Consider the following 20,214-nt stretch of genomic DNA (forward strand, 5'->3'; position numbering starts at 1 on the left):
GGATGCCAATCAATACATTTTCCATCCCTTGCAACCAAAGTCAGCAAAAAAAGGATCATTGACTGGCCATTTTGACTGGAAGCGGCAAATAAATGTGATTTCCATTATCGAAAGTGAGGATACTTTAATTCCCAGTGAAAATGGTTTAGACGTTCACTATCACTGTCAATATGATTTATTAGAATATTCTTTTCATCACTCGTTTTCTAATTTGTTAGAGTGCGACAACCCCCCTCAACTCCCTCCCAAAAGTGAGGTCATCCAACCTCCCAAACTGGAGTACTGCAAATTTTCACTAGGAGACACTGAAGCACCAGCACAGATGCTTTTTGTTTCTCCGCGGTAAAGAGCGACAGCTTCGGCATCTCTCACCAAATCCTCGGACTCAAAGCAAATCATCCTAGCGAGCGGAGGAAGAAGCATCTCTAGTGAAAATACAACCTCAACCAGTGAGCAAGATGGAGGCTTGTTCCTTCCTTTTTTTGGAAAAAAAATGACTCCTGGTAGGAAGCATGCGTGACTGCTTGGCGTGTGCTCAAAACGCTCGGGAGCAGCAGAAGATGAGAACTTGAGGAGCTGCAACTTTTATTCACTTCTGACTCCTCCATCCCTCTGGCACGGACCGGTGGATTGCTTGAAATCATCCATAACGTCATAAATTTTGCCTATCTTTTACATGTGTGTGATGTTTGGTGGAGCAGAGGGGAAATTGCTTTTGCTAGAACAAGGAGAAGAAGATGACTGGCTGGGCTTTGTGGTTGAAAATGGAGAATAAATGAAATCTCGGGATTAACTGAGATCACGACGACAGGTAGGGCGCCTTTTACTCTTTTATTGTGAACTATAAAGTTCCTGCTTGGGCTGTTTTGGGAGGAATCTGTCATCAAAATGCAAAAAAATGAACCTAATTGTATAAAATACAGCTAATGAGTACTAATAATGAATCCAACAATCAAGAGAAACTCCATCAGGTTTTACAATATACAGCATTTTGACATCTTTGGGGGAAATGCTCATCTATTTTGCCTATACTTCAGCCATGTTGAGTATATTCAAAGCACAAGTTGCTACGTGCTCTTTGGATCAAACGACTAGAGTAGGAAAAGAAATGGCAAACCCCCTCCCCACCTTTCCAATTTAAAGCTATGTTCCTCAACATCCAAAGGCTATAAATGTGATGCTTTGGTCAACCAGGAGATGATCAACAAGATGACATCCATATGGGCTTAAGTTCTTCATGGATTCTCCTCCCCACCTACTGTAAAAGTGTGTGAGTGGGTGTGGGCGGGCATGGGGTGCTTGAGCTATCTTTTCAACGAATGCTCATGGCAATGATGGCGTTGGAATCCCCCTAAAGGACTAAATGTGACATCACACATTGCAATGCTTGAGTGAACCCCCATTTGTCGTGAGTGTTCCACCCACCTACTCGCTATATGTGAAAAGTGCCATGAAGAGACTGCGCATTTAAAAACAAAACAAAAAAAGCATTAAATCATTTATGAACATTTTTAACTACTCATTTAAGTCATCGACAGCATTCGACGTCCAATCAATTTTGACTGGAAGTGGTGAATATACGTTCCTTCAAAACTTTAAACACACCTACAATTGAAATCATATTATCTTATCTCATCTCATTTTCCGAACCCCTTCATCCTCACTTAGGTTCACGGGGGGTGCTGGAACCTATCCCAGCTGACTCCGGGCCAGAGGCGGGGGACACCCTCAATAAGCGGCCAGCCAATCACAGGGCACAAAGAGACAAACAACCATTCACGCTCACACTCATACTTAAGGGCAATTTAGAGTGTCCAATCAGCCTACCATGCATGTTTTTGGAATTTGGGAGGAAACAGAAGTACCCGAAGAAAACCCACACAGGAGAACATGTTAACTCCACACAGATGGACATGACCAGGATTTGAACCCAGGACTCCATAGCTGTGAGGCCGACACGCTAACCACTTGCTCCACCGTACTACCTGATTAACATGTTATTCCATTGAAAATATATTGAAACACAAAAGATATACAAGATATATAAATATGTACGTTTTTATGCATTTAAGAGGGATGTTGTCAGGTATTGTGTCAGTAAGTGTGTGTAACATAACCATTTTGGATATTTGTCATTGGAAATAGGTAAAGAAATAGTAAACGGGTGTTGAGATTAAAGGGGAATCGGGTGCTGTAGCTCGTAGATTTGATGGGGGATTATTTTTAGGTGTGCATTCTTCACGCTGTTTCACATCAATATCCAGTGATGAGAACACAAACAAATATGCGATCGTCAACATTAAACCGTTTTTGATTTTTGGCACTGACTGGTTTGGAAGAAAATCGGTCTAGATCATCATTCAGATGCCTTTTGTCAGGGTTTTGATGACTGTGACAGGGAACTGACATTGAACTGTCCCGATTATCAATATGTGTAACCTTTCACGCATCTGGTAGCATAGCATTTAAGCGTGTTCAGGACTGATCGGTTTCCAAAAAGTCACCGTTAACACATGCCACACCACAGGATAATTGGTGACGATGACCATTGTTTACCCTTCTAATCGGCACAAACATGGCATGGAAAAAAACTCAGTGTCGCCCACTGACATTAGAACGAACACATCGTTGAACAGATTCATGATTGTCAGGACTTGCCATTTCCCGGGGAGATCAGATGTCAAAAATCAATCTTTACTCTTCCCCAGTGGCCCAAACACACGCGAATTGATCAGGACAACCATTCAAAGACATCTATCGATCGGCCCTTTACCGACTTTGACCATTAACCTGTAATCAATATCCAATAGTTTCCAACAGTTATGACCTGCTTGAACCAGATGTTTCAAGCCAGGTGAACAACAACTTCCTAACACAATCTCTCCATATCCAACCCACTTTTGGGACCCCCCCTCCCCAGTTAAGCGATACATATTGGGGAATCTCGACCAGACGCTTTTCCAAGCCTTGTCAACGGTGTGTGTGACAAGGACACTGACGTGATTTTCAACATCCCATCTCCCATTCGCGTGTTCACCTTGTGCTTGCAACTGCCCTTCATCCATTTTGACAACTGTTGTGCGGTCAGCTGTCCCCCCCCCCCCCCCCCCCTCGCCTCAATTAGCACCATCATCGCATTTCATCCTGCGGAGAGAGCATGGTAATAACCTTACACGCCTATTGCGGGCCGATGCAATTCAGCAGTGATTAATTGAAGTCTCCTCGGAGAGACCGAGGGGGCGTAGATCTTCCCTTTACCCCCCCTCCCCTCCTCGCCCCACCCTTTGGCTGACAGGAGAGCCATTATATTGTTTTATAGATTGCCATCAGTAGCCCTTGAAGCTGCCTGCGGACCGCTGTTGTCCTGGAGGCTTTTATTGTGCTGCGTTATTGGCCGCCGACGCTGACAAGCGGCGCAAAGGCCACCCAGAGATTAGCGGAGATGGAAACTCAGTGACGGATTGTGAGTGACATCCAAAGTCCAGTTTGGTGATAGTATCGGTTGGGTCTGAATCCCGTGTATTGTATTATTCCCACTAAAAGTCGCACTTGCTAAAAAATACACAATGAAAAGGGGAAAAAGTATGGTATTTTTTGGACTATGAGTCAGACCAGTCAAATAATGCGCAATGAAGAAGGAAAAAGTTTATATAAGTCGCACTGGAGTATAAATTGTATCTTACCGCGGGCATTTTTTAATTGTAAAAATAGTTAAATGGAGAAAAGCAGGATAGATAGGCTCCTGTTAATGTAACATTTAGTTTTTGGGGATAACTATGGGCTAAAAAACAGGCTAATGGTGGTCAAAGAGAAGAAAAAGTATGTCGGACTTGAGTTTGAGTCCCAGGTCTGGTCAAACTATGAAAAAAAGTGCAAGTATAAATCGAGTCAGCCAAAGAATGCAAGAAGAAAAGAAGAGAAAAAAAATCGGAATTTTTGGGCTATTTGGTAGAAACCGCAGTACCTGGAGAAAACCCATGCAAGTACAAGTTATAGTACAACATGATGCATTAAAGTGCTGATAAAATAGGGAACAACCGTGAAAAAAGCACCTGTAAATGTAACATATTAACAGTTTTTGAGGAAAAAAAGGACATAAAAGTTGCAGGCCCAGCCAAACTAGGAAAAAAAGAATGATTTATAGTCCAGAAATTACGGTACTCGGACCAATGCTGTCAGCAAGGTTAGCATATCAGGTATCGTAAAAGTCTGTGAAAAATATGAAGCATTCAGAAGAAAAAGATTGCAAGCCAGGGTATGGCAATTTTCACTTTTTTTTTTTTTCTAAAGCAACCTTGGCGCTACAAACAGGCGCTGTTGGCAGGCGGGTTGCTTGAAATGCATGAAGCACCAGGCCATTTCCAGAAGGGGGAGAAAGAGGTGAACGGTGAGGATGAAGAGGCTCGTCTGGAGTTTTTAAGGAGCCACCGCGGGCTGTATTTGTGTTCTTCATGGGCTAGAGGCTTGCGCTGTCAGATCAATAGTGCCACACATAGGTGTATTTGTGTGCGAGTGTGTGAGTCTAAGGGCGTATTCACACCAGGAAAGTCAACAGTTCACTTTCTTTTGCGGGTTGCTTTTCACATTACAATTTTCATAAGAGTCCAAGGATTGGACAACATTGGACTACCTAACGTGTGCCAATAACGTTCAGCCATTGGACACAGTTACAGGGTGAAACACCATAATAAGCCTTTAACTCCATTGTAGTGCTATAGGTCGTCAACTTATCGACAATTTTCTTTGCATAATGCATGGGTAATTTTGATGTAGGCATTTTTTTTTGCTCAACAACGAAGCGCAACTCACATTAGCCGATGTGCTGATAATGCACGTAAGTTTTTGGGTTAAGTTTGAAACAAAAGGGGCAGGTATGAATACAACGTACACATAATTAGTCTTGTTCATTTCATTGATATCAGCACAATATTCTCCTTTGGAATTAAATTTGGGCCAAATGCAATAGTTGTCAAAAAGATATATGTTATTTAAATTTAGTATAAATTATTTGTGCCAAGCATTTGTTTTTTCTATCAATACAATTTTCTTTTGCATCAAATCTGCATCTAGAACTGTCATGTTAGCTTCAACTAAACATTTCTTTTGTACAACAACTTTCTTTCTACAACATTATAACACGGGTTATTTTTGCTATTGCATATTTTTACATTTTTTCATCTCTTATGATTATTTTGTACAATTTCAGAGCTGTCAAACTCTGTCAACCTCATTTCAGGAGTTTTATGTATTCATCAAGAGTGAATGTGATTCTCGTAAAATGTAACATTTTAAATTCAATTGTTATTGTTATGCTCGGATGACTCACATTGCAAGCGTGTTACCGAATTCATCCGGTTTAATGTGCAGTTGAATCAAATGTGCAAGTAAAATGCGGAAAAATAGTGAATTTCGGGGCATTTAAATTCTAAATTTGGCACTTTTTGGGAGATAGTTGCTTAAAAAAATGTCGGTGACAATTTTTGGGGATTACTTGTTACTTCTCTGCGGTAAACTCTGGAAATTCCACATAAGTTGTGAGCTCTGTAACTGCTATCTTAAATGTGTGTTATTTTTGGCTATCTTTTATCTCAAGTCTATTTTTATTTTGTACAAGCCACCCTTTTGCCAATCATGTTTTTTTTTCTCCCTCCAAATACAACTCCCTTTGAATTGACACCAAAATGACTTCCCAATTCCTTTTCCCATTTGCGGAAGCGAGCACAGCAGCAGCGCGAGCATGTGAATATCATCATCCTTCCTAAGACTGTAGCCGTCACTCACACAGCGGTTGCCAGCAATAAAAAGTGGGCCTATCTATCTCCATGATTAGGCCCGATTTCCAAGCACGGCAAGAGCGTCCGCGTGGAAGCGGGCCTAATGTGTTTAGAAAGCACTTTGTTCCACCTCTCGGCGCGCCGTTTCCAGCCGCCAGGGCGAATCCGACGGTGGTTTTAAGGGGAAATTGGACGGCCCACCGTAGCGAACAAAAGCGGCACTGTGGCACTTTCTCTCGGCGAGGAAAGGGGAGGGTGGAGGAAGTGTTTTATAGATGCCATTTAAGGCGAGCGTGTCCACGATGGTCCCGGCTGCACTGGAGTGTAACCGCCCACAAAAAACATGAAGACAATAAACAAACAAATTGGTTTCCTGAAAGCCAGCAGTGTCCCGCTCGTTCACTCACAATGTGGCAAGCTGTTTCTACCCCCTACCTCTGAGATTAGACTCGGAGAGGAAGGCACAACTCCATCTCTTATTTATTCATCCTAATTTGCCCTGTGCATGTCAGCTAGCGAGGGTGGAGACAAAAAAAAATCGTGTTGGGAGAGAGAGCGACTGCGGCACTGGCTTTAAAAAAGTGGACCGGCCAAAGCAGGGCTGTCAAAGTCATCTTTTTTTGATGCTATTGTACATTGGATAACCCAGATTCATATTTGGCTGCCATTAGACGCCTACCGTATTTTCCCGACTATAAGACGCCCCTTTTTCATTGTTTGGCTGGACCTGCGACTTATACTCAAGTGACACATTTATGTCTATTGTTTTCTCCACTCTGACCACCGACAACTTGTTCTGCTGTGTGTTTTTTAGGCCATAGTTATCCCCAAAAACTGTTAATGTTACATGAACCCTTTCACTGCCTAAATCACATTTTCAAATTTGAATGTAATGTAAGTAAAAAATATATGGATTAAACTTATTACTCTCACACCCTTTGCACTCATTACCTGACATTGACAATGATATACATCTAATTGTAATTTCTAATTTAGAATGGGAACCAATGGCAAAATGAATTGGACACCTTGCCCCGTCAATGGTTGCTAATGATAGAGAATTATTGGTAAATATAATCCAATTCAGAATATTTGAATGGTTTCTCTGTCTTTAAACATTCAAATTAAACCAACAAAAAAATAAAGTAAATTAACTTATGAAAGATATTTACTGTTAAACCCCCATTTCTGTAACTTTGACGCATTGCCTGCTATTGACATACATACCAAGTGTAAATGCTCATTGTCCAGTTCCATTGATGGTACTTGACGTCCAATTCCTTTTAACTGGGCTTGGACTTGAACTCAGAACTGTCAACCAGACGAGCTTGCTGCTATCCCAACGTGTTCCATCTTTCTGCACAAAAGAAAAAAGACACACATGTCGACAAAGTCAGCTTTTGAGTCTTGACGTCTAGCGAACTGACGCCGCTCACTTTCATCTTTTAGAACCCGCCTCATCTTCTTCCTCCTACACAACGGACGTGATCTTTTAGTGCCGACGCAACATTTCACTCTTTGGTGTTGTTTCTTTTCTTCTTCTTTTTCTTCTTTTTTTCCCCCCTAGTCCCGCCTGATGAATCACATTAATAGTGTAAACCACAAGACAAGATCAGTACTTTTATTAAAGAATCAATAAGGGCAGGAAATGTAGAAACATTGTTGTGTTTAGCTTTTGGCCCATTACAAGTAATGGAAAAAGGATTGATCAGGCAGGCCTAGCCGTTGACTTTTTCTGCTTCGTCTTCATTGTCTCCGAGTTCGAGGTCGTCTAACTTGTCAACATCTTTGTCTTCATTAGGGTTAGTCACGTTCTTCCTGGTTGTTTGAGTCGTAGTCTTTACTGTTGCACGCAAGACTGCACCACAATTTCCCCAAAATCAGAAATAAAAGAGAATAAATAAATACGAAGACAGACTTGTTTTCAAATTCAGGTCGATCCACCTGTGTGGAGTTTGCATGTTCTCCCCGGGCCTCTTTGGGTTTTCTCCGGGTACTCCAGTTTCTTCCCACATTCCCAAGACACTGGGCTGATTGGACACTCTAAATTGCCCCTAGGTGTGAGTGTGAGGATAAATGGTTGTTTGTCTCATTGTGCCCTGCGATTGACTGGCCACCAATTCAGGGTTTCCTCCAGCCTCTGGCCTGAAGTCAGCTGGGATAGGCTCCAGTGCCACCATGACCCTAATGAGGATAAAGCGGTTCAGGAAATGAGATAAGATAATAAGGGTGACCCTACTTTGTGATTTTTCGATTATGTCTGGTCCACATTAACCGCAATCTTTGAGGAATTACTGTATTTGCTGAGCTTCAAATTCTTTGTCTTGGTGTCATCTTATCCATCTTTGTCAAATTAAGACAATACTACCCCTTTATCTTCTGCTTATTGCTTTCTTTATCAGTTCCTCAACCAACGTCATCTCCGTTGTCATCATATATTCCTATTTTTTCTTCTTGTGAATGGTCTTCCTCATCTACCTTGTCATCTCAATTTATCTGCTTCACCATTTTCTTCTTTCTCCTCCTTTAACCATTTTCTTCTTCTTCGTCTTCCATAATAGTCCTCCCCCCCTTCTCTTTAAGCATTCTTAACATTCCCATGTTTATCCTCCATATCCACAAAGAAGCAACTCCCATCGGCACAATTGAGTAAAGATATTGTGAGATATTGATCTTGTTTTGAAGCAATTTGAGAGTCCTATACTTGATTGAGTTGACACACACTGTGCTTCATTTTCAGCTGCAGCATGCCAATCTTCCACTTTTCCTATATAAAGCCGAATTAAACACCTCGCCGCGGAAAAACAATTTACTTCTCCTGACCTTGTTGTTCTCTCGGGCTGTCTTCGCACTCCGTCTTGCTTCCTAACACAGACGCAAACTCACAAGGTCCCTCGCCAACAATTTCACCGGCAGCAGCGTGCGGCGGGATTAATTTCTCCTGGGCTTTGGATGGGGGTGCAAGGAAATAAAGAAGGGAGGCCACCCGGCGGGGGGGAGGGGGGGGGTGTCTTGTGTCACCTGATTTTCGCTCTGTTTTGCATCCTACTCTCATAAAATGTTCAAGGCCGCCATGCTTATTTTTATCTGTTGTGTACTTTCTAATTTCCGGATGGAACAATCGCTACTACTGGATACTGGTCTATAGAAAGTTTTATATCATTTCCTCGATAAATATCGTGCAGGCAATACCCTTTCGGAGTGTGCAATAGAGCAGACAATCCTTTCAATTCTTACAGAATCTCAGAAATACCACATGTAGGGATTTTTTAATATTTTCCCTTCAAAGTAACACATTTGTACTCCCTATTAAAACCATGAGTATGGAGGTGAACATTGTGAACCAGGGGGTGTCTTATACGGGGGACATTGTAAAATTCTACGATTGTAAGGCAATTTTAAGGCTGCGGCTTAAATACAGAGGCGGCTAATATGCGTGCAAATATAATAGTAAAGCCAAAAATAATAGTAAAAGGGCTTTCAAAAGTTAAACCAACATTTGTCAAACGGCGGTCTACAAGCAAACGTCTACTTTGAACAACTAATCCACAGAATAAAGCAGGCACAATTCGTCAATGGCGGCAAACAAGCAAATGTCTACTTTGGATAACCAATCCACAGAATAAAGCAGACACAAACTATGCTTTTACCGATAAAAGACCCAGTTTTCATGTAGTGTTGTTCATGTTTACAGACATAAAACATAATACTTTAAGTTCCAGTCAGAATACTCCAAATCTGCTATTCTGAAAACGGTTGCCAATGAAAGATTTATGAGCCAAATCACGATGTTGTGAGGCTGTCAGCGTTTGAGTATGTGGCCCCATAAGTCGATCCTAACGTGCCTCATTTCCTGTTTCGGTCATTTGAGAAGCATTTGGATGCAGGTGGACTTCTTTCCTCCCTCCAAGCCTTCCTGCACTGTGCCCACAGATATAATCCCTCTTCTGTTCACAGGTGAAACCTCCTCCCCTAGGCGTTAATTCATTTACAAATATTCAATAATTCATGTCAGCGGCCCTGCCCCGGGCGTCCTGCCGCTGGCGGGTGCGCCTGCACGGATGCCTTTTGCGCTCACTAATTGCATACTGTCTCACACTGAGGGGATGATGTATTTTTGAAGCAGATTTAGGGGAACAAAAGTTGGATATTTCACAGTATATTTCATGGAAAATCACCGGGTTTTGCTAGCTATTTGTAAAATGCCAAGCAAGTCAAAGACATGGGGCGAATTTGATGGAAATGTGTCCTTCTAGGTCTTGGTCCTGGTCTTGATTCCAACAGTTCTTTTGTCGGTATTGTGTTGGTCTTGGTTATTGTCAGGTCAGATCAGGTCTTGATGTTGTTCAATTTGTTGATTTGAAGATTCGCAAGTCTCCGGTCTTTTCCGAGTCTCGGTCTTGTTTCGGTCTCAAGAATTAGTCTTTGTGTTTTTTTTCCCAATCACAGCTCTGTGTCTTGGCCTTGAAAATCTCAATCCTGTCTCAGATTTTCTCTTATTTCAGTCTTGGTGTGTTGTCGATCCTGGTCCTGTTTTTGTTTGGGTCTTTAGTCAGGTTTGGTCTGGTTCGCTACTCCCAAATGAATGAAAAGACTCTCAGATTCATGCTCTTTTCAGTTTTGGTCTTGGTTTCGACCCCCAAACCTCCATCATGTCTGTGCCGTGGAGTTGTATTTCTTTTAAGAGAGATGTGTGGTCTTCAACACTCTTGGCTGCCTAAAGGGGACTCGATATTACATTGGAGATGGGATTATTGTGACGCATTAGGTGATCGATAATTCTTCCCACTTGTAGTCTCCTTTCTGCTGAATGGTCATCCCAGGAAGAGCAGACTAGAAGAGTAAGTGAAAATGATGGCAGCATGCTGCAGGAGAGCTCTGGGTGCTTCATTAAAGCGGCGACTCACCAAGTGGAAAGGGTAAAGTAGGATGGAAAGCGAAGTAATTAAGCACGGAAAATCACACCAAGGGAGTTTCATTACAGGGAAAAGATGACGGAGGGTCGCTGTGTGATTTTCTTCTTCAAAATGGACCTGCAGGAAACTCATTGGCAGTCTCTCAATGATTTTGACTTACGACCCTTATGAAAACAATGACTGCGATAGGGAATTCGAACACGCCGTCACTCGCATACCGGCAGCCACTATCTCGCAAGACGAGAATGCGCTTTTTATTTCGTCTTTTAATCACTCGGCCCTTGTTTTTCGAGGGCATCTGTGGCTTGGACATTGCAAGGCCATGCTTAATTCAAGAGCCATGGTGACATTATCTTAATAACGAGTGGTGGTGTAAACAAAAACGCGAGTTGTAAACGTGTTAACGGTGGCTCTGGCGTGGATGTGCAAGTAAGGAGGATAGAACAGCCAGCCCTGTGTGCCAGAAATCAATGGAGGAAATATAGAAGCAATTATTTTGTGTCCAACACTCGCTGACAAAGTGGCAGCAAAGCGAGCCAAGGCGAAAACGAAGAATCAAGCCGGCTAAAAGTATGGATCTGGTAGGTCATATGAGATCCTGTTAGGATGCTGAGATCAATCACTTTTTACCACTTCCCTGGTTTTATCATTACGCGACTGGGGCTGATCATTTGTGAGGGAAAACGTGTCCGAGAAAGGTCAGGCCATGGAGTCCTATACATGTCCAATTTATTTGAGGGGAGGTCTTTTTTTCTTGCGTTATATAGTATTTATATTGATGAAAATGCCACGGATCGTTCTAAAATTGTAGGACTCGTTTCATATTTAACATTCACAATAGTAAATAATAATACCAGACATAGTAATGAGGTTGTAAATCTGTACTAACATTAGCTTTTCTTTCTCTTAAGTAGAAGCTAGCCATTTAGTCACGTTTTAATGCAGATAAAAAGGGAAACTTACTTATAAATAAAGAAAAAAAATCAGAAATTGCTTGATTCTGTTCAAATGCAAAATTCCAGCAACAGGGTCGCAATTTTTTTTTACCAATGTTAGCGCTTTCTCAAAAGTAGAAGCTAAATGTTAATGCTGATTAAAAAGGAAAACTTGATTTTGTAAATCGGCAAAAAAAGTATTAGTTTAAGCTCCTCATCGATCCCCCCCATCTCCGCCATAACCGACTCTCCCAACTCCGTAGGTCTCGCTCCCCGACGCTGTCGGCAATCCGTCGATAAACGCCTGGCCGCGTCTTGATGTTGGCGAGAAGCTGACAAGCACGTGAAGTCTACATTCTCTGAGGGAGTGACGGGAACAGAAAAGAACTTGACAGAATCGGCTCCTTTTGCCGCTTTCATGATTTGTCAGAGGGCACTTTTGGATTATAATATGGCATATGTTGCCAAAACCAGAGAGCCTCTGGGCAGTAGTGGGAATGAAGCCTCAGTTACGTGAAGCGGCACATTTTTCCGAGGCCGTCCAACCCCCCGAAGACCCTGTTCCGCAATTGTGACAGGATGTCAGCGGTCAGGTTTGAGGCAAAGGGGAGGAGTAGAACACGTCGGGCAGAAATAAAAGGGTTCTGGCTCAGTGATAATGAACTGTGATTGGTGATGGAAGCTGTCAAGTGGAAGAGAGCAGGAGATATTCATCATTCCGGGAAGAAAGAACCGCGATCGAGGTTGGATATCTGTCTCACTATTGACAAATGAAGTCTCCAAAAGATTAACTTTAGGTATTATTCATTGGTGTACGGTATACTCGTAAGAGTGATTTCCATTGGGGGAAAAACATTGGATTGAAACATTGCAGAGTTCAAGGTGCTTAATAGAGTAAAGGTAAATCCAACTGTTTTCATGAATTGGAGATTTCAAATGAACTTTTAAGTGTCTCAATAACACACAGGAAGACCGCCACTGAGTTGGAATTGATCCCGTGCTTACTGCACCCAAGTCAGTTGATGAGACCACTACACCAACTGGGCCTTCCTTTGTAAATGTATATATTTTTTAAATATAATCCAGTTCTGAGATTTAGGGTTTAATAGAAAACATGTTTTGTAAGATGATTTTACACTCTAAATTGCCCATAACTATTATTGGTTGTCCATCTTCATGTGCTATGTGATTGGCCGGCCAATAATTCAAAAAAATGTCCTCTGCCTGGTGCCCATAGTTCCCTGGGATTGGCTACATCACCCTACAAAGCCCTTGAGGATAAGCGATTCAGAAAATGAATGAATACAGTACCAACAACTGTTGCATTAATAAACCAAAAAATACTAATGCAAACCAATGCTCTAAAACCAAGGTAAAAAATAGGTAAGTGGGGGGGTGTACATCCTAAACTGCTATTACATAATCCAATTTACAGAAAACTACAATCCTTGGATTCCATTGGAAAAGTATTTTAATTTAAGCCTGACAAAATAATCAGACAACTGGCAATTATCATCCAACATTAAAAAAGTGCCAAATTCCAATTCCAGTTAGATTGTCGACATTCTTATTGTCGGTGTTGTGCCCATACTATTGGAAGACGGCACAAAAATGCTGGCATTGTTATCGTTGATGCCCTTACACAGCAATTAAAAAAACAACAACAACAACAACTATACTGTAATAAAGCTCACCACGTTTTCGCACACTGTACTGTACTATACTGTATCTACTATATTGGCACAGACACCGGGAGTCGCCTTTTGTGCTGTAGTGTTATTTTTTCTCCGCTCGGCTGAGCGCAGCAGCTGTGTGGCATTTCAATGTGCTTCTTTTGGAGAAAGCAGGTGGCCCAGCATGATAGATCATGCACGCTTCGTCTCGGGCTTCCATGTAAAAGCAGCACGACGCCCTTTGCGCCACAATCAGATCTTTCCCATTGCTTTGCCAGCCAATGGCAGCATTTAACTGGAAACTTTTCGCATGGCTTCTGTAATGATTTTATGAATTTATAATTTCCTGTTTAAACTCTTTTTTTTTTTGCTGGTAAAATGTACGCAGCATTAGTGTTAGTGTGATTAGACTACAGCCAAATAGTGGTTGACGGTGGAAGTACACTGAAAGAGTGCGAGATTTTGTAAAGCCATAAATTCATAAGGTTGGGCAATGACTTTAAAAAAATTAAATTGGAACATATGTCAGGTTTTTAATGTATGGGTTCATTCTTAAAATAATTTCTATGTCTAGTCTAAATCTATGAAAGTTATTTTCCACCTCTGTAGTTTTGTATCTTTGCTTTTTCAGACGTGAAATGTGCATTACTAACATTACATTAAATCACAAGTTATTTTATCATTATTTATGAAATATAAAACTTTTGAAAGTATGTTGTGCATCAGTCTAGTCAATTTTGAGCATTTTTTATTCATATTTTCAACTATTGCCAATGCAATAGGGAAAACGTTTATTAGTATAATTATTATTCTTCACCATTTTTTTCCAGTGGTTATTGTTTGTCACCATATAATTTTACTGATATTTTTGTCATTTTTCCACTATCATGTAGCATCCTTAGCAGCTTAATTGTATACATAATATTAAATATCTACAAGATTATTCTTCACAGTTTTAACTGCAAATAGAATGGTCTCTTTTTCTTGCATCACCACATACAAAGCCATAGTTTTTTTTTTTTTTAAATGGTATCACTTTGCGTTTCAATTGATTTTTCTAGGCCGACATTCATAATCATTCAAATGTTTTTCATTGCCTATAAAAGCATTGGCACAACAACACATTTAATGGATGCCTCAGACTTGAACGTAGTTCAAATGTGGAAAGTCTTTCAACGCGAGTGTTCCATTTCCTCCACCAAGTGAGCATTTAGGCTCACACGAACCGTCCAATTGTCGATTGTCATTTCCTACATTTTTTATTTTAATGTGTACGCCGTGTCCTCGGCCCTCCTTCCATTTCTTTCTCTGCCGCTGAGAGAGGAAAATGAAGAAGAGGAGGAGGAGGAGAAGGAGGAAGCAGAGGGCATTTCGGTGCTGAGCCCAGAGCAAACAGGACTAAAAATAATGAGTGTGTGGCTGTGTTTGCTCCTGCCTGCCTCCTGCACCCCCCAGGAATAACTCTCGAAGAGAACACGGGCTCTGGGCATAGAGCTTCCTTTCTCATTTTCTTAAAATACATATAAAAAGCTTTTATCGATCTGAACGCGGAAAACAGGACATTCCCTTCACCCGAGCCCAAAGAAAGTGTCTAAAAATGTTATTTTTAGCCATATGACGTCATTATCAAAGTGTGGAGCACAGGATGTACAAATGAGGAAAATAGCATTGAATATGGCCACAAAAGAATCTTAAGTCCTGCTTACATTCTGTTGCATTTCTTATCTTAAACATTCAACGGATTTAATCACTTAAACGGTGTCTCTACATTAATTCCAATCAATTTAAGAAACGGTGTAGAATTACATAATTTTGTTTTGTTTCTTTTTAAAATATCCCATCTGATAAAGAGCCATGATGGTTGTATGTAATTTTCTTATATGTATAATTTTAAATAGACAGTAAGATTTCATGTTGTTAAACATTCATTAATTTATTCATTCATTTTCTGAACTGCTTTATCCTGACTTGGGAGGGGGAGCCGGAGCCTAACCCATACCTAGGGGCAATTTAGGGAGTCCAATCAGCATGCATGTGTTTGGAATGTGGGAAGGAAACCAGAGTACCCGGAGAAAACCCAAACAGGCCCGGGGAGAACATGCAAATTCCACACAGGTGGATCGACCTGGATTAGAACCCAGGTCTCCCACTGTGAGGCCGAAGCGCTAACCTAACGCTAATCATGTTTTAAGTTGCGTTTACTATTTTTTCACTATTTACTAATAAATCCTCATACCTTAGCAGTTGGCTCGGGCATCTTGAGGCCTCCCTTGGGAGGTGTTCCGGGCACGTTTGGGAGGAGGCCACGGCTCGACCTCAGACACGCTGGGGATGTTATGTCTCCTGGCTGGCCCTGGAACGCCTTGGGATACTCCCAGAAGAGCTGGATGAAGTGGCTGGGGGAGAGGGATGTCTGGCCTTCCCTGTTGAAGCTGCGGAAGAAAATGAGATCAGAGATGAGAGATGAGACCTCAGGATTATTTGGATGCTAGCAGCCTTTAATTAATTCACTGCCATCGGCTGCTGTAAAGGTCAAATGCATTCCAATTGGGGAGAGTGGTATTGAATAATTACGTTTGATGCCATTGACGGCAATAGATGTGGCATTTACAATACAATCTATTTTAAAAACATCATTTTTCAAAAATGTTACACTTTGATTTTTCTCAAAGCTGCAAAAAAAGTTTAGACAATCCCCTTGGTGTAAAGTTTTCTGACAATACCTCGCAAAATAATCGATTTTCCTGCTCGTTTGGGCGCTTCCCGACCGCTTGGTAAATTGCAATCAAATGTTTACGGCGCGAGCGCAGCTTGCCGCCAGCTTGCCTGCTCATGATGGGAGATATTCGGGAAAAACGTCTGTTTGGAAGGAGAGAAAGGAGCCTTTGTGACAAATGCTCGTTAGTAACTGTTAGTATTGCCAAATCACAGGTGGAGAAGGGTAGAGACAAATGAGGGTAGAACTCCTGCCGGCGAGATATTTTCACTCTTGTTAGTAAACCCAATTTATGATACAATAATTAAATAAATATTGTTAAAGTATTCCGAAATAAACCATCAAGTGTAACTTTTTTTATGGCTGGGTGGATTTAGTTTGCACTTTTAATTTGAGTAATAAAATATGTTTTTTTGTGTACGGGAGCTCCGCCTCAGGCCTGTGTTTAGCTTTGATTTTATGAAATTCAATTAGCATCTTTTTTAATTGCGCTCCATTTGCATCACAGCATGCTAATGTAGTTATGCAATTATAATTTGTGCTTTTTGTACTATTGTCATCAGACAGATTCATTTTTTTTAAGTAGGAGGATTTTGCACATTAGAAGATGAAACATGAATATACAATCTAAAATAGAGTTAAACTGCTATTGATGATGATAGGAGTCCAATCATGTTTCTCCTACTGTGAATTTCAACAAGTTTTAATCACATTTAGACGCCCAATCCATTTGAACGGGGAGTTCATCCGCTGCCAACCTGCCAATTCAAACAGATTGGACGTTTAGTGCAGTCAATGGCAGTCTACCAGGTAATAAACCAGGCTTTGACTTGAAAAAGAAAGTCTTTGTAGACTTGAATATTAGTAATTTTGTCCTCCTACCTCACTGTCAATCATTTATATTCATATTCAGATTATACACTTCACCCAGAGTAAAGCTTCTGCATGGTAAGAAGAGGAGCCCCTTCTTTCTTATCAGCATTCAAAAGGCGCAAAAATAGGCTTATTTTACTGAGCTGTAGTCACACCTGTATGCAAGTCGAACAGAGAGGACGCAAGAGTAGATAGACAACATGGCAAACTGATAAAGGAACACAATGAGGAAGTAGTGTCAAAAAGTGGCCATGTAAACAACGGATGGCAATTGCAATGGAGAAGTAAGCTAATGGATGTGAAGTGTTCAGGGTTGTGAAATTCCTACCTAATATTTGACACAAGAATGATTAACTTACAATAAGGTGATACTACAATTATTGATACAAGTAAAAAAAACTGAAAAAAATGGTCTTTTCAATCTTCTACTGTGAATTGCAATGGGTTCATCGCTTTTAGATGTCCAATCTGTTTTACGTGGCGAATGATGATTTGCTTATTTACTCCCTGCTGTTTCCTAATGGAACCTCCAACACCCACCCTCTTGTTTTCCCTTTTCCATTTGAAGAACTGAGGCACTGTTAATTAAAGTTGATTTTTCTCCATTGTAGATCTTATTTTGGCTTTTCCAACTGAGGAATTAGAACGTTCAATGCAAAGAGATCATCTACAAAATTAGTGTGACGATATGTATTGCTATTTTTTTACCTCTTGTTTTCCCATTTAAAAAAAAAGGAATCAGGGCCTGATGAGCAAACCTTTTTTCCTTCCCATTGCTTCTGTTGTTTTCCTTTTTCCGTGTAGTTGGGCCGTTCATACCTAAAGAATGACTGTCTAATGTTGACTGTGAAAAAAAAGCCATCTGGGGAGCACATGATGGCAAAGCAAATGTTGTGGAGAGGAAAGACTTGTGTGTTTTAAGTCATAAATAGAATCTATTTTTATCCATCAACAAGCTGCAATGCAAGACAAGGCTAGTACGGATTTATCTTGGAGATTAGAATTGAGTTCTCAGAAAAAATATCAATCGGGAATACAAATTGAAGTACAGTCTGCACATGTTGCTTCTCTTTGTGGTTAACACATTGGCTGCCAACGGAGGCAATAGACCAGATCCAATCCATTTGAAAAGTAAAACCTCCCTAATTCTCATCTTTTGGCATGAAAAGGCACATTTGCATGTCCTGCTAGCCTGTTTTGTCTCATGGCTTACATAGAAAATAACACGTAAAGTGGTGGCTGGATGACACTTTGAGCTAAAGCTTTGCAGATTGGAGGTTAGAGGAATTAACGCGCAGCTCTGGGGTAGAGTGGACTCCCGCTTTTGTGTTTAACAGCCCGTACACTCTTCCGTCCACTCAGACTCGACTCATCCCCGAGCATATGTGCCACGACCGGCTCTCGTGGGGCTGCCCGACGCTAAGTGGAAAAGAGTGTTAAGTGTGGTTAAAAGGGATAGAGGAGGGGATAGGGAAGTAAGTGGAATTCGGCCGCAGTGTGACGTGGGTTCAAATCTAATGAACATGACGCAGCATCACTCTGGGCCATTTGGCGGCTGGGGTCGAGAAGAGGACGTCGCAGGTCAAAAGTTGTCGCACAACATCGCAAAATTGTTGTTTTTTTACACACCAGCCTTACTCACTTTCTACTGAAAATGTTGGGTTTAGGTTTGCACTACCATACAAGAATCACTATCAGGAATAAATGTATAACAACCCATTTTGGCAGCCCCAATACAGTAATCCCTCGAATATCATGGCTTCACTACATCACAGATTTTCAGTAAAGTTAATTTTATTTTTTTCCTAAAAATGTTAATAACCACAGTGAAACTCGTAAGCAGAAGCCACTCCCCAATCCTCCGGTTGCTACTAGGACTTAGCACTGAAGCACACTGGATGGACTGTCTATTGCCATCAATGGCGCTGAAACATGATCATTCTCCCTACCAGGCCTCCTAGTTCAAATGTGTCAAATGACTACACACGGGAAGAGCGTGTCAGAGTGTCGGAGTCATTAATTCCTCACAGTGAGTTGTTTTTAATTACACTGTCAGACGATCTGTTAATGAACAGTGAAATCCGTGACATCATTCTATATATAAATGAGCCTTCCTGCTTGGAATCGAATGATATCGCATCTCTAGTGGCGAAGGTGAGACCAAATTACGGACACGTGAAACTTTCCGGGGTGGAGGGGGTGCTTAATTAATCCGGTCGCTTCCAATCGGTCACCCGATACCGCTTTACTGACGAACTTGAACCCATTGTCGCGTGGGAGGGGGGGGGTGCCGGCGGGTCAAACTTGTCAGCGTGGCAAAATAATTGGTAGCGAGCGAAAAGCTCAAAAGGAAAAAGTGCTTTCATCGCGTTCGGTCCGAAACGAAAGCGCAGCAGAATATTCTAACGACGTTCCACCGGTCAGGTGAACGTGGATATATGCTGCGTTGTCATTTTTAACGATAAAATACACTGAACCCCCCCCACACTACTTCCCCACCCGTAGGATAAAACTCTGGACCTCATTTTCTTCCCAATGTCATTCTGCAACATTCATCTTTTTTTGACAATATATATCTTTTGTTTTTGTTTGGTTGGTAGATGTTCATCGGCGAGGTGAGGGGGACGGACGGGGTGGGGCCGCGGTGACATTTTCAATAAGAAAGATTTATGGGTGCCATCTGACGCGGAAAAGTGAGGAAGCCGTGCTCAAGCTTGGAAAGGACGAGTGTGTTCTGCTTTTGTTTTGAAGAGTGCTGGTAGAAACCAGATGTGGAGTTATTTTGAAATCATCTGATGATTATTCCTTTTGAGTTGGGAGGATTGGCAGAGAACAATCATGCTTCAGTGCCAATGATGTCTATTCCGCTCTAGGGAATGATTGCTGCCAGTTAGAATAGATCTGATTTGCATCAATAGCAGCCAATATGTAAAAAAATAAAAATATAATAAAAAAAATAAGCTAGAAAAAATCAAAATTGACAAAACACAACCTGAAAACGCTTCATCACCAATGAGAAGTCACCAAGAAATGGCCTAAAATAAACAGAAAATTGATATAATAAATAAAAAATGATCACAAAATGAACAATGTCTCATGCAATTGCCCCCAAAAGAGCGGTAGGCCCAAAATGCTTCAAAATCAATTGGATGTAAGTTGAAAAGTGACCACCAAATGCCTAAAAAAGGTTAAAAAAAAGACCCAAAATTTAAAAATACACCAAAACTAAGAGAATTTCCAAAACATTCCTTACCCAGAAGACAATTTCCAAATCACTAAGCTTCCAAAGTCCATCATTCTTTACAATACAAGAATTTAGAGCAAGTG

General features: G+C 41.2%; 2 protein-coding genes across 3 annotated transcripts in view; one reads left to right on the forward strand and one right to left on the reverse strand.

The window, feature by feature from the left end:
- ppm1j (protein phosphatase, Mg2+/Mn2+ dependent, 1J) overlaps positions 1-20,214 on the reverse strand; it is a 148,079-nt gene that overhangs the window by 10,777 nt on the left and 117,088 nt on the right. Inside the window, exons 8-9 of the mRNA XM_077726762.1 lie at positions 15,535-15,730; positions 7,002-7,131 (exon numbers count right to left, since the gene is read on the reverse strand). The gene's annotated coding sequence lies outside the window, so the exon portion shown is untranslated. The remainder of the gene's footprint in view (positions 1-7,001; positions 7,132-15,534; positions 15,731-20,214) is intronic.
- The window catches only part of tafa3a (TAFA chemokine like family member 3a), a 59,122-nt gene continuing 39,229 nt past the window's right edge, over positions 322-20,214 (forward strand). Inside the window, exon 1 of one of the 2 annotated variants that reach the window (XM_077726767.1) lies at positions 322-811. The gene's annotated coding sequence lies outside the window, so the exon portion shown is untranslated. The remainder of the gene's footprint in view (positions 812-20,214) is intronic. The other variant, XM_077726766.1, reaches the window with a different exon arrangement.

Source organism: Stigmatopora nigra, chromosome 10 (assembly GCF_051989575.1).
Source record: "Stigmatopora nigra isolate UIUO_SnigA chromosome 10, RoL_Snig_1.1, whole genome shotgun sequence".
Lineage (NCBI taxonomy): Eukaryota > Metazoa > Chordata > Actinopteri > Syngnathiformes > Syngnathidae > Stigmatopora > Stigmatopora nigra.